Source organism: Dromaius novaehollandiae, chromosome 21, assembly GCF_036370855.1.
Source record: "Dromaius novaehollandiae isolate bDroNov1 chromosome 21, bDroNov1.hap1, whole genome shotgun sequence".
Taxonomy (NCBI): Eukaryota; Metazoa; Chordata; class Aves; order Casuariiformes; family Dromaiidae; genus Dromaius; species Dromaius novaehollandiae.
The window spans coordinates 1-12,503 of NC_088118.1; positions in this window are offsets into that span (position 1 = coordinate 1).

A 12,503-nucleotide genomic window follows, 5' to 3' on the forward strand; every position below is an offset into this window, starting at 1 on the left:
AACCCTAACCCTAACCCTAACCCTAACCCTAACCCTAACCCTAACCCTAACCCTAACCCTAACCCTAACCCTAACCCTAACCCTAACCCTAACCCTAACCCTAACCCTAACCCTAACCCTAACCCTAACCCTAACCCTAACCCTAACCCTAACCCTAACCCTAACCCTAACCCTAACCCTAACCCTAACCCTAACCCTAACCCTAACCCTAACCCTAACCCTAACCCTAACCCTAACCCTAACCCTAACCCTAACCCTAACCCTAACCCTAACCCTAACCCTAACCCTAACCCTAACCCTAACCCTAACCCTAACCCTAACCCTAACCCTAACCCTAACCCTAACCCTAACCCTAACCCTAACCCTAACCCTAACCCTAACCCTAACCCTAACCCTAACCCTAACCCTAACCCTAACCCTAACCCTAACCCTAACCCTAACCCTAACCCTAACCCTAACCCTAACCCTAACCCTAACCCTAACCCTAACCCTAACCCTAACCCTAACCCTAACCCTAACCCTAACCCTAACCCTAACCCTAACCCTAACCCTAACCCTAACCCTAACCCTAACCCTAACCCTAACCCTAACCCTAACCCTAACCCTAACCCTAACCCTAACCCTAACCCTAACCCTAACCCTAACCCTAACCCTAACCCTAACCCTAACCCTAACCCTAACCCTAACCCTAACCCTAACCCTAACCCTAACCCTAACCCTAACCCTAACCCTAACCCTAACCCTAACCCTAACCCTAACCCTAACCCTAACCCTAACCCTAACCCTAACCCTAACCCTAACCCTAACCCTAACCCTAACCCTAACCCTAACCCTAACCCTAACCCTAACCCTAACCCTAACCCAACCCTAACCCTAACCCTAACCCTAACCCTAACCCTAACCCTAACCCTAACCCTAACCCTAACCCTAACCCTAACCCTAACCCTAACCCTAACCCTAACCCTAACCCTAACCCTAACCCTAACCCTAACCCTAACCCTAACCCTAACCCTAACCCTAACCCTAACCCTAACCCTAACCCTAACCCTAACCCTAACCCTAACCCTAACCCTAACCCTAACCCTAACCCTAACCCTAACCCTAACCCTAACCCTAACCCTAACCCTAACCCTAACCCTAACCCTAACCCTAACCCTAACCCTAACCCTAACCCTAACCCTAACCCTAACCCTAACCCTAACCCTAACCCTAACCCTAACCCTAACCCTAACCCTAACCCTAACCCTAACCCTAACCCTAACCCTAACCCTAACCCTAACCCTAACCCTAACCCTAACCCTAACCCTAACCCTAACCCTAACCCTAACCCTAACCCTAACCCTAACCCTAACCCTAACCCTAACCCTAACCCTAACCCTAACCCTAACCCTAACCCTAACCCTAACCCTAACCCTAACCCTAACCCTAACCCTAACCCTAACCCTAACCCTAACCCTAACCCTAACCCTAACCCTAACCCTAACCCTAACCCTAACCCTAACCCTAACCCTAACCCTAACCCTAACCCTAACCCTAACCCTAACCCTAACCCTAACCCTAACCCTAACCCTAACCCTAACCCTAACCCTAACCCTAACCCTAACCCTAACCCTAACCCTAACCCTAACCCTAACCCTAACCCTAACCCTAACCCTAACCCTAACCCTAACCCTAACCCTAACCCTAACCCTAACCCTAACCCTAACCCTAACCCTAACCCTAACCCTAACCCTAACCCTAACCCTAACCCTAACCCTAACCCTAACCCTAACCCTAACCCTAACCCTAACCCTAACCCTAACCCTAACCCTAACCCTAACCCTAACCCTAACCCTAACCCTAACCCTAACCCTAACCCTAACCCTAACCCTAACCCTAACCCTAACCCTAACCCTAACCCTAACCCTAACCCTAACCCTAACCCTAACCCTAACCCTAACCCTAACCCTAACCCTAACCCTAACCCTAACCCTAACCCTAACCCTAACCCTAACCCTAACCCTAACCCTAACCCTAACCCTAACCCTAACCCTAACCCTAACCCTAACCCTAACCCTAACCCTAACCCTAACCCTAACCCTAACCCTAACCCTAACCCTAACCCTAACCCTAACCCTAACCCTAACCCTAACCCTAACCCTAACCCTAACCCTAACCCTAACCCTAACCCTAACCCTAACCCTAACCCTAACCCTAACCCTAACCCTAACCCTAACCCTAACCCTAACCCTAACCCTAACCCTAACCCTAACCCTAACCCTAACCCTAACCCTAACCCTAACCCTAACCCTAACCCTAACCCTAACCCTAACCCTAACCCTAACCCTAACCCTAACCCTAACCCTAACCCTAACCCTAACCCTAACCCTAACCCTAACCCTAACCCTAACCCTAACCCTAACCCTAACCCTAACCCTAACCCTAACCCTAACCCTAACCCTAACCCTAACCCTAACCCTAACCCTAACCCTAACCCTAACCCTAACCCTAACCCTAACCCTAACCCTAACCCTAACCCTAACCCTAACCCTAACCCTAACCCTAACCCTAACCCTAACCCTAACCCTAACCCTAACCCTAACCCTAACCCTAACCCTAACCCTAACCCTAACCCTAACCCTAACCCTAACCCTAACCCTAACCCTAACCCTAACCCTAACCCTAACCCTAACCCTAACCCTAACCCTAACCCTAACCCTAACCCTAACCCTAACCCTAACCCTAACCCTAACCCTAACCCTAACCCTAACCCTAACCCTAACCCTAACCCTAACCCTAACCCTAACCCTAACCCTAACCCTAACCCTAACCCTAACCCTAACCCTAACCCTAACCCTAACCCTAACCCTAACCCTAACCCTAACCCTAACCCTAACCCTAACCCTAACCCTAACCCTAACCCTAACCCTAACCCTAACCCTAACCCTAACCCTAACCCTAACCCTAACCCTAACCCTAACCCTAACCCTAACCCTAACCCTAACCCTAACCCTAACCCTAACCCTAACCCTAACCCTAACCCTAACCCTAACCCTAACCCTAACCCTAACCCTAACCCTAACCCTAACCCTAACCCTAACCCTAACCCTAACCCTAACCCTAACCCTAACCCTAACCCTAACCCTAACCCTAACCCTAACCCTAACCCTAACCCTAACCCTAACCCTAACCCTAACCCTAACCCTAACCCTAACCCTAACCCTAACCCTAACCCTAACCCTAACCCTAACCCTAACCCTAACCCTAACCCTAACCCTAACCCTAACCCTAACCCTAACCCTAACCCTAACCCTAACCCTAACCCTAACCCTAACCCTAACCCTAACCCTAACCCTAACCCTAACCCTAACCCTAACCCTAACCCTAACCCTAACCCTAACCCTAACCCTAACCCTAACCCTAACCCTAACCCTAACCCTAACCCTAACCCTAACCCTAACCCTAACCCTAACCCTAACCCTAACCCTAACCCTAACCCTAACCCTAACCCTAACCCTAACCCTAACCCTAACCCTAACCCTAACCCTAACCCTAACCCTAACCCTAACCCTAACCCTAACCCTAACCCTAACCCTAACCCTAACCCTAACCCTAACCCTAACCCTAACCCTAACCCTAACCCTAACCCTAACCCTAACCCTAACCCTAACCCTAACCCTAACCCTAACCCTAACCCTAACCCTAACCCTAACCCTAACCCTAACCCTAACCCTAACCCTAACCCTAACCCTAACCCTAACCCTAACCCTAACCCTAACCCTAACCCTAACCCTAACCCTAACCCTAACCCTAACCCTAACCCTAACCCTAACCCTAACCCTAACCCTAACCCTAACCCTAACCCTAACCCTAACCCTAACCCTAACCCTAACCCTAACCCTAACCCTAACCCTAACCCTAACCCTAACCCTAACCCTAACCCTAACCCTAACCCTAACCCTAACCCTAACCCTAACCCTAACCCTAACCCTAACCCTAACCCTAACCCTAACCCTAACCCTAACCCTAACCCTAACCCTAACCCTAACCCTAACCCTAACCCTAACCCTAACCCTAACCCTAACCCTAACCCTAACCCTAACCCTAACCCTAACCCTAACCCTAACCCTAACCCTAACCCTAACCCTAACCCTAACCCTAACCCTAACCCTAACCCTAACCCTAACCCTAACCCTAACCCTAACCCTAACCCTAACCCTAACCCTAACCCTAACCCTAACCCTAACCCTAACCCTAACCCTAACCCTAACCCTAACCCTAACCCTAACCCTAACCCTAACCCTAACCCTAACCCTAACCCTAACCCTAACCCTAACCCTAACCCTAACCCTAACCCTAACCCTAACCCTAACCCTAACCCTAACCCTAACCCTAACCCTAACCCTAACCCTAACCCTAACCCTAACCCTAACCCTAACCCTAACCCTAACCCTAACCCTAACCCTAACCCTAACCCTAACCCTAACCCTAACCCTAACCCTAACCCTAACCCTAACCCTAACCCTAACCCTAACCCTAACCCTAACCCTAACCCTAACCCTAACCCTAACCCTAACCCTAACCCTAACCCTAACCCTAACCCTAACCCTAACCCTAACCCTAACCCTAACCCTAACCCTAACCCTAACCCTAACCCTAACCCTAACCCTAACCCTAACCCTAACCCTAACCCTAACCCTAACCCTAACCCTAACCCTAACCCTAACCCTAACCCTAACCCTAACCCTAACCCTAACCCTAACCCTAACCCTAACCCTAACCCTAACCCTAACCCTAACCCTAACCCTAACCCTAACCCTAACCCTAACCCTAACCCTAACCCTAACCCTAACCCTAACCCTAACCCTAACCCTAACCCTAACCCTAACCCTAACCCTAACCCTAACCCTAACCCTAACCCTAACCCTAACCCTAACCCTAACCCTAACCCTAACCCTAACCCTAACCCTAACCCTAACCCTAACCCTAACCCTAACCCTAACCCTAACCCTAACCCTAACCCTAACCCTAACCCTAACCCTAACCCTAACCCTAACCCTAACCCTAACCCTAACCCTAACCCTAACCCTAACCCTAACCCTAACCCTAACCCTAACCCTAACCCTAACCCTAACCCTAACCCTAACCCTAACCCTAACCCTAACCCTAACCCTAACCCTAACCCTAACCCTAACCCTAACCCTAACCCTAACCCTAACCCTAACCCTAACCCTAACCCTAACCCTAACCCTAACCCTAACCCTAACCCTAACCCTAACCCTAACCCTAACCCTAACCCTAACCCTAACCCTAACCCTAACCCTAACCCTAACCCTAACCCTAACCCTAACCCTAACCCTAACCCTAACCCTAACCCTAACCCTAACCCTAACCCTAACCCTAACCCTAACCCTAACCCTAACCCTAACCCTAACCCTAACCCTAACCCTAACCCTAACCCTAACCCTAACCCCTAACCCCTAACCCCTAACCCCTAACCCCTAACCCCTAACCCCTAACCCCTAACCCCTAACCCCTAACCCCTAACCCCTAACCCTTAACCCGAACCCCTAACCCCTAACCCCCTGCCCTAACCCTAACCCTCTGCCCTAACCCCAGCCCCCCCCCAGCCCTAGCCCCCTCTATCCTTCCTGGCCCCCCCCAGCCCTAGTCCCCCCCCTACCCCTAGCCCCCCTACTTGCCCTGGCCCCCCCCTACCGTTGCCTACCCCCTCTGGCTCCCCCCACTCCTGGCCCCCTGCTACCCCTAGTGTCCTGTAGGCCCTAACCCTAAGTCCCAGGTGCTCATGTGTAACCCTAAAAGTGTTACTGTGACTGACCACCAGGGGGCAGTGAAAGTCTAATAATAAGGGGTGTGGAATAACCCTAATGCTAACAGCAGGGGGCTCCCTAATGGTAATTGTTTTTGGTGTCAGATTGTTAATTGTAGTATATGGGGTGAACTATTGTCTTACTGTGTGGCTCTTGGGGGAGGGCGTGGGGTGGGACCAGGTGGGTGTGTATGCTGTTGGGTGGGTACCTGACAAGTGTGTGTGTGGCTCCCGTAATTGCTTATATGTGGTGAATTCCTTTTGCTGTGGCTGTTGTTAGCATGTGATCCACCCTGTGTTGGTGTGTAGTGTATGTCATGGTGTATGGAGGGTATATATATTGTGTATATACTATGTATAGTATTTGTGTATGTGCAGTTTTTGTGCCTATGTACATGCATAGAGTGTGTAGTATATGTGTATAGTATGTGTGTACAGTGTGTATATGTGGTATGTACAGTGAGTGTATAGTATATATAAAAAGAAAGAAAAAATAATAAGTATAGAAAGGCTTAATTTGCATATTTAATGAATTCAGTAGCAGGGGTAGGATACTGGCTGGGAGCAAATAATTTTTTTTTTAATGGTGAAATTATTATTATTTGCTCCCAGCCAGTATGCTAGAAAAAAGAAGAGGAAGAGAGGAGGAAGAGGAAGAGAGGAGGAAGAAGAAGAGAGGAGGAAGAAGAAGAGAGGAGGAAGAGGAAGAGAGGAGGAAGAGGAAACAGAAGACAGAGACAAAGACAAAGACAGACTGAGACAAAGAGAGACAAGACAAAGACAGACAAGACAAAGAGAGACAAAGACCAAGACAAAGAGAGACAAAGACAAAGACAAAGACAGACAAAGAGAGACAAAGACAAAGACAGACAAGACAAAGAGAGACAAGACAAAGACAAAGAGAGACAAGACAAAGACAAAGAGAGACAAAGACAAAGAGAGACAAAGACAAAGAGAGACAAGACAAACAACAAAAGACAAACACAGGACAAAGACAGAACAACAGAGGACAAAGACAACAAACAAAGACAAAGACAACAGAGGACAAACACAGAACAACAGAGACAACAAACAGAAAAAAGACAACAGAGAAGACAACCAGAGAGAACAAAGACAACCAGAGAGAAAACAGAAAGCACAGAAAACAACAGAAAAAACAGAGAACAGAGCAAAAAGCACACACAGGAGAGCTGAGAGAGCAGAACAGAGAGCAGAACACAGAGAACAGAACAAAGCAAAAAGCACAGCAAAGAGCACAGCAAAACAGAAAATACAGAGCAAAGCAGAACACAGCAGAACACAGAGAGCAAAGCAGAAAACACAAAGCTGAGGGCAGAGCACAGAATACAGAGAAAAGCACAGAGAGCAGAGCACCACAGTGCAGGCAGACTGAAAGAGTAAATAGTAAAGACAGAGAAAGGTAGAGAGAAACCTGGACAAAGTGAACATAGACAATCAGGGAAAAGGAGAAGAAAAAGGCATAAGAGACAGACAAAGAAAAAAAGAATAGGAAACAGAACAGAGGACCAAAAAATTAAAATAAGAACAAGACAAAAACTTCTGCCTCCTTCTTATTTTAAAAGGTCAAAAGAGCAAGAGCAAAGAGGAAAAGGGTAAGAGCAAATGTGTGGCGCATGCAGTTCAAATAAGACAACAGAAACAAACAGCAAAACCATCTTTATTTGAAAGGAGACACACACACCACCATCTTTATTGTTTTATTGCACAAAAAAAATCATCATCACAACATACAAAACATAACAAGCCCACACTCTACAAGAGCTGCACACACTCTTCAGCATTCACCTCTACATTCTCACCGCTACTACTCTCATCAGTTGGCAAGCGCCTCCAGTCTTTTGGACAGCTCCCAGTAACAACGTTACTGGACACCTCCAAAAACTGCCCTGCCTACAAAACCCCCGGTCCCCAGCCAAAGCTCCGCACCAACATTGGCGATGATCATCGCCTCGCAGAGCGGCCGGGACCGGGGGAAAAAAAACCCAGCCGGGGGAAAAAAAAAAAAATCCCCCAGCTGGGGTTTTTTTTAAATATTTTAAAATAAATTCTAACTACAACCTGGAAAAAGAAAAACACATGCATACAAAGTTAGACACACTCACCACCAAGCCCACCCAACAACCACACAGCTGCCCACTCACTCCCACCACAATCATTCTACCTCCCTACAGTAACAGGCAAGCGCCTCCAGTCTTTCGGACAGCTCCCAGTAACAGCATTACTGGACACCTCCAAAAACTGCCCTGCCTACAAAACCCCCGGTCCCCAGCCACAGCTCCGCACCAACATTGGCAATGATCATCGCCTCGCAGAGCAGCCGGGACCGGGGGAAAAAAAACCCAGCCGGGGGGAAAAAAAAAAAATCCCCCAGCTGGGGTTTTTTTTTTAATTATTTTAAAATAAATTCTAACTACAACCTGGAAAAACAAAAACACATGCATACAAGATTAGACACACTCACCACCAAGCCCACCCAACTGCCCACACACTCCCACCACAGACAGTCATCACAGCTACTAACAAAACCACATGCTTCCATCCTTGTTTAAAGATAACACTATCCTGGCATGAATAGAACCCCTCCCCCCCGCCCCCAAAATGGCCATCCCAATAAAAAAATTTAAAGAAAAAACCTACTTTTATCTCTTACTGACACAACCCCCCCCCCCCAAAAAAAAAAAAAAAAAAAAAAAAAGAGTGTTTCATAGATACATTATTCTGCTCTGGCAACTACCATTACTACACCCACAGGCAAGGCAGCTCCAAACACACACACAGACACGTACACACAGACACGTACACACAGACACGTACACACAGACACGTACACACAGACACGTACACACAGACACGTACACACAGACACGTACACACAGACACGTACACACAGACACGTACACACAGACACGTACACACACCCTCCATGCAAAAAACAATGCCAGCACAGAAGATGCTGCCAGCCAGAAAGCCCTACAATGCCACGACCGTGCGGCTCTGGTGCTCTCCACGAGACCAGAAAAGAGTCAGATGCCACCATCTGTGACAGAAAGGGGCCGGCAAAGCGAGGAACGGCCATGCGGAAGAGGCCGGCAAGAAAGACCCGCGGCTCTGATGACACAGGGAAGAAAACCCTGAAAGGGCACCAGGAGGATGCAAAATAAGAGAGGCCCCAGAAAACACACGACCAACAAGACCTGAATGATGGCTGCCAAGATGATTGGCCAGAAACAATGCAGAATCACAGTGACAGACTGCTGCTTTCAGCTGCCTGCACAGAACAAGATGATCATTGGAGCAATGCAGATGAGTCGGTCAAGACCAGACAAAAGACAGCAGATGCCTGTTGCACTAGCACTACAAAGCATATGCTGTGCTCCTTGAGCACAAAGAGCAAGGGCAACATCAAGACCTGAGCAAAAGATAGCACAGCTACAACACACACCACATAGACTACACAACACAGACACAGGCTGGAGCTGCCCTGCCTGACACCCACCCTCACTTTCTGCCATGCACACCCCACTGCCTCTGCCTCACACACACACACACACACACACACACACACACCCCGCAACACCCTCTGCCCATGCACTTCGCTTTTGCAGTGCTCTGCATCACTGTTGCTCCTCAAGAGGCATCCTCAACAGCAGACACATCCTCTGCAGTAGCCACACTCTCCGATCTTCTTTTGCTCACCACATTTGCCTTCATCACCTGCCAAACCAGAGCACAAGCAGTCACCCCCTTGCCAGTCAGCTCCATCCCCATCTGCAAGGGCACCCTCCACCAAAGCGCCATCGGCGCTCCACTCACCTGCACCGCAACAACTCCAAACGCCAACATCCTGCCTGGGGGGAAGCCCGTGGCGCCTGGAAGAAAACAAAATAACAAAGTGACTCTTCTGCCAGGCAGTGCTCACCAGCCCTACAACATCCAGCTCCGATCCACTCACCTGAAAGTCTCAGCCACGCCTGGGAAAGGCCCACAGCAGACCTGAAAAAACAGAGAAAAAGGCATCACCAACAGGCAGCCCAACACCACCCACACCACAATAAAATCAGACCCAACAGGCTGCCCCACTCACCTGCTCAGGCTCTTCTCAGCACTCAGCTGCTTCTCTCCACAACTTCCCGCAAAACCTGCAAGCACAGAGAGAAATCACACGCTCAGGCGATGCCTGCAACACCACCACTCCAGTCCATCACAGACACACTCCACACACCACCATGGCTAACACCCACAGGCAAGGCAGCTCCAGCCCCAAAAACACACAGACAAACAAATAGCAGACACAAACACAGAGGACAGCCCTACACAAAAACAACCCTATTCCCACACATAAGACTGCCGGCCAGAAAGAGCCGCACGGTCGTGGCGTCGTAGGGCCAAGGCTCTGGACGAGCCCAGAAAAGAGTCAAACGTCAATGCCCAGGATGGAAAGGGACCGGCAAAGCTCAGAAGACTGACACAGAGGAGGCCGGCGAGAAAGTCCCGAGGCCATGATGACGCAGGGAAGGAAACCCTGAAAGGGCGCCAGCGAGACGCAAAACAAGAGCGGCCCCGGAAGAGGTGCGGCCGATGAGGCCTCGACGATGGCCGCGACTATGACTACACTGCAAACGGCCACAATGCAGAGTCACAGTGACAGACTGCCCCTTTCAGCTGCCTGTGCAGAACAAGATGTAGTCCATTGGAGCAATGCTGATGAGTCTGGCCAGGCAAAAGACAATGGATGCCTGCCACACTACTGCTGCAGAGCATAGGCTGTGCTCCTTGAGCACAAAGAGCAAGAGCAACATCAAGACCTAAGCAAAAGATAGCACAGCTACAACACACACCACATAGACTACACAACAACACAGACACAGGCTGGAGCTGCCCTGCCTGACATCCACCCTCATTTTCTGCCATGCACACCCCACTGCCTCTGCCTCACACACACCACTCATCCAGAACAACCCTCCACTCTACACTGAACATCAGCACGCACACACACACACACACACACACACACAGAAACTGAGGATGCCCCAACACCCTTTGCCCCTCAACTTAACTGTGGCAGTGCTGTAGGTCACCGGTCCTCAAGAGCCATCCTCAGCAGCAGCCGCATCCACACTGATCTTCCGTTGCTCACCACATTTGCCTTCATCACCTGCAAAACCAGAGCACAAGCAGTCACTCTCTTGCCAGTCAGCTCCATCCCCATCTGCAAGGGCACCCTCCACCAAAGCGCCATCGGCACTCCACTCACCTGCACCGCAACAACTCCAATGCCTGGGGAAGAAGCCCGTGGCACCTGGAAGAAAACAAAATAACAAAGTGACTCTTCTGCCAGGCAGCGCTCACCAGCCCTACAACATCCAGCTCCGATCCACTCACCTGAAAGTCTCAGCCACGCCTGGGAAAGGCCCACAGCAGACCTGAAAAAACAGAGAAAAAGGCATCACCAACAGGCAGCCCAACACCACCCACACCACAATAAAATCAGACCCAACAAGCTCCCCCGCTCACCTGCTCAGGCTCTTCTCAGCACTCAGCTGCTTCTCTCCACAACTTCCCGCAAAACCTGCAAGCACAGAGAGAAATCACACGCTCAGGCGATGCCTGCAACACCACCACTCCAGTCCATCACAGACACACTCCACACACCACCATGGCTAACACCCACAGGCAAGGCAGCTCCAGCCCCAAAAACACACAGACAAACAAATAGCAGACACAAACACAGAGGACAGCCCTACACAAAAAAAAAACCTGTTCCCACACATAAGACACTACTGGCCAGGAAGAGCCACACAGTGGTGGCATCGTAGGGCCTAGGCTCTGGACGAGCCCAGAAAAGAGTCAAACGTCAATGCCCAGGATGGAAAGGGACCGGCAAAGCTCAGAAGACTGACACAGAGGAGGCCGGCGAGAAAGTCCCGAGGCCATGATGACGCAGGGAAGGAAACCCTGAAAGGGCGCCAGCGAGACGCAAAACAAGAGCGGCCCCGGAAGAGGTGCGGCCGATGAGGCCTCGACGATGGCCGCGACTATGACTACACTGCAAACGGCCACAATGCAGAGTCACAGTGACAGACTGCCCCTTTCAGCTGCCTGTGCAGAACAAGATGTAGTCCATTGGAGCAATGCTGATGAGTCTGGCCAGGCAAAAGACAATGGATGCCTGCCACGCTACCGCTGCAGAGCATAGGCTGTGCTCTTTGAGCACAAAGAGCAAGAGCAACATCAAGACCTGAGCAAAAGATAGCACAGCTACAACACACACCACATAGACTACACAACAACACAGACACAGGCTGGAGCTGCCCTGCCTGACACCCACCCTCACTTTCTGCCATGCACACCCCACTGCCTCTGCCTCACACACACCACTCATCCAGAACAACCCTCCACTCTACACTGAACATCAGCACACACACACACACACAGAAACTGAGGATGCCCCAACACCCTTTGCCCCTCAACTTAACTGTGGCAGTGCTGTAGGTCACCGGTCCTCAAGAGCCATCCTCAGCAGCAGACACATCCACACTGATCTTCCGTTGCTCACCACATTTGCCTTCATCACCTGCCAAACCAGAGCACAAGCAGTCACCCCCTTGCCAGTCAGCTCCATCCCCATCTGCAAGGGCACCCTCCACCAAAGCGCCATCGGCACTCCACTCAC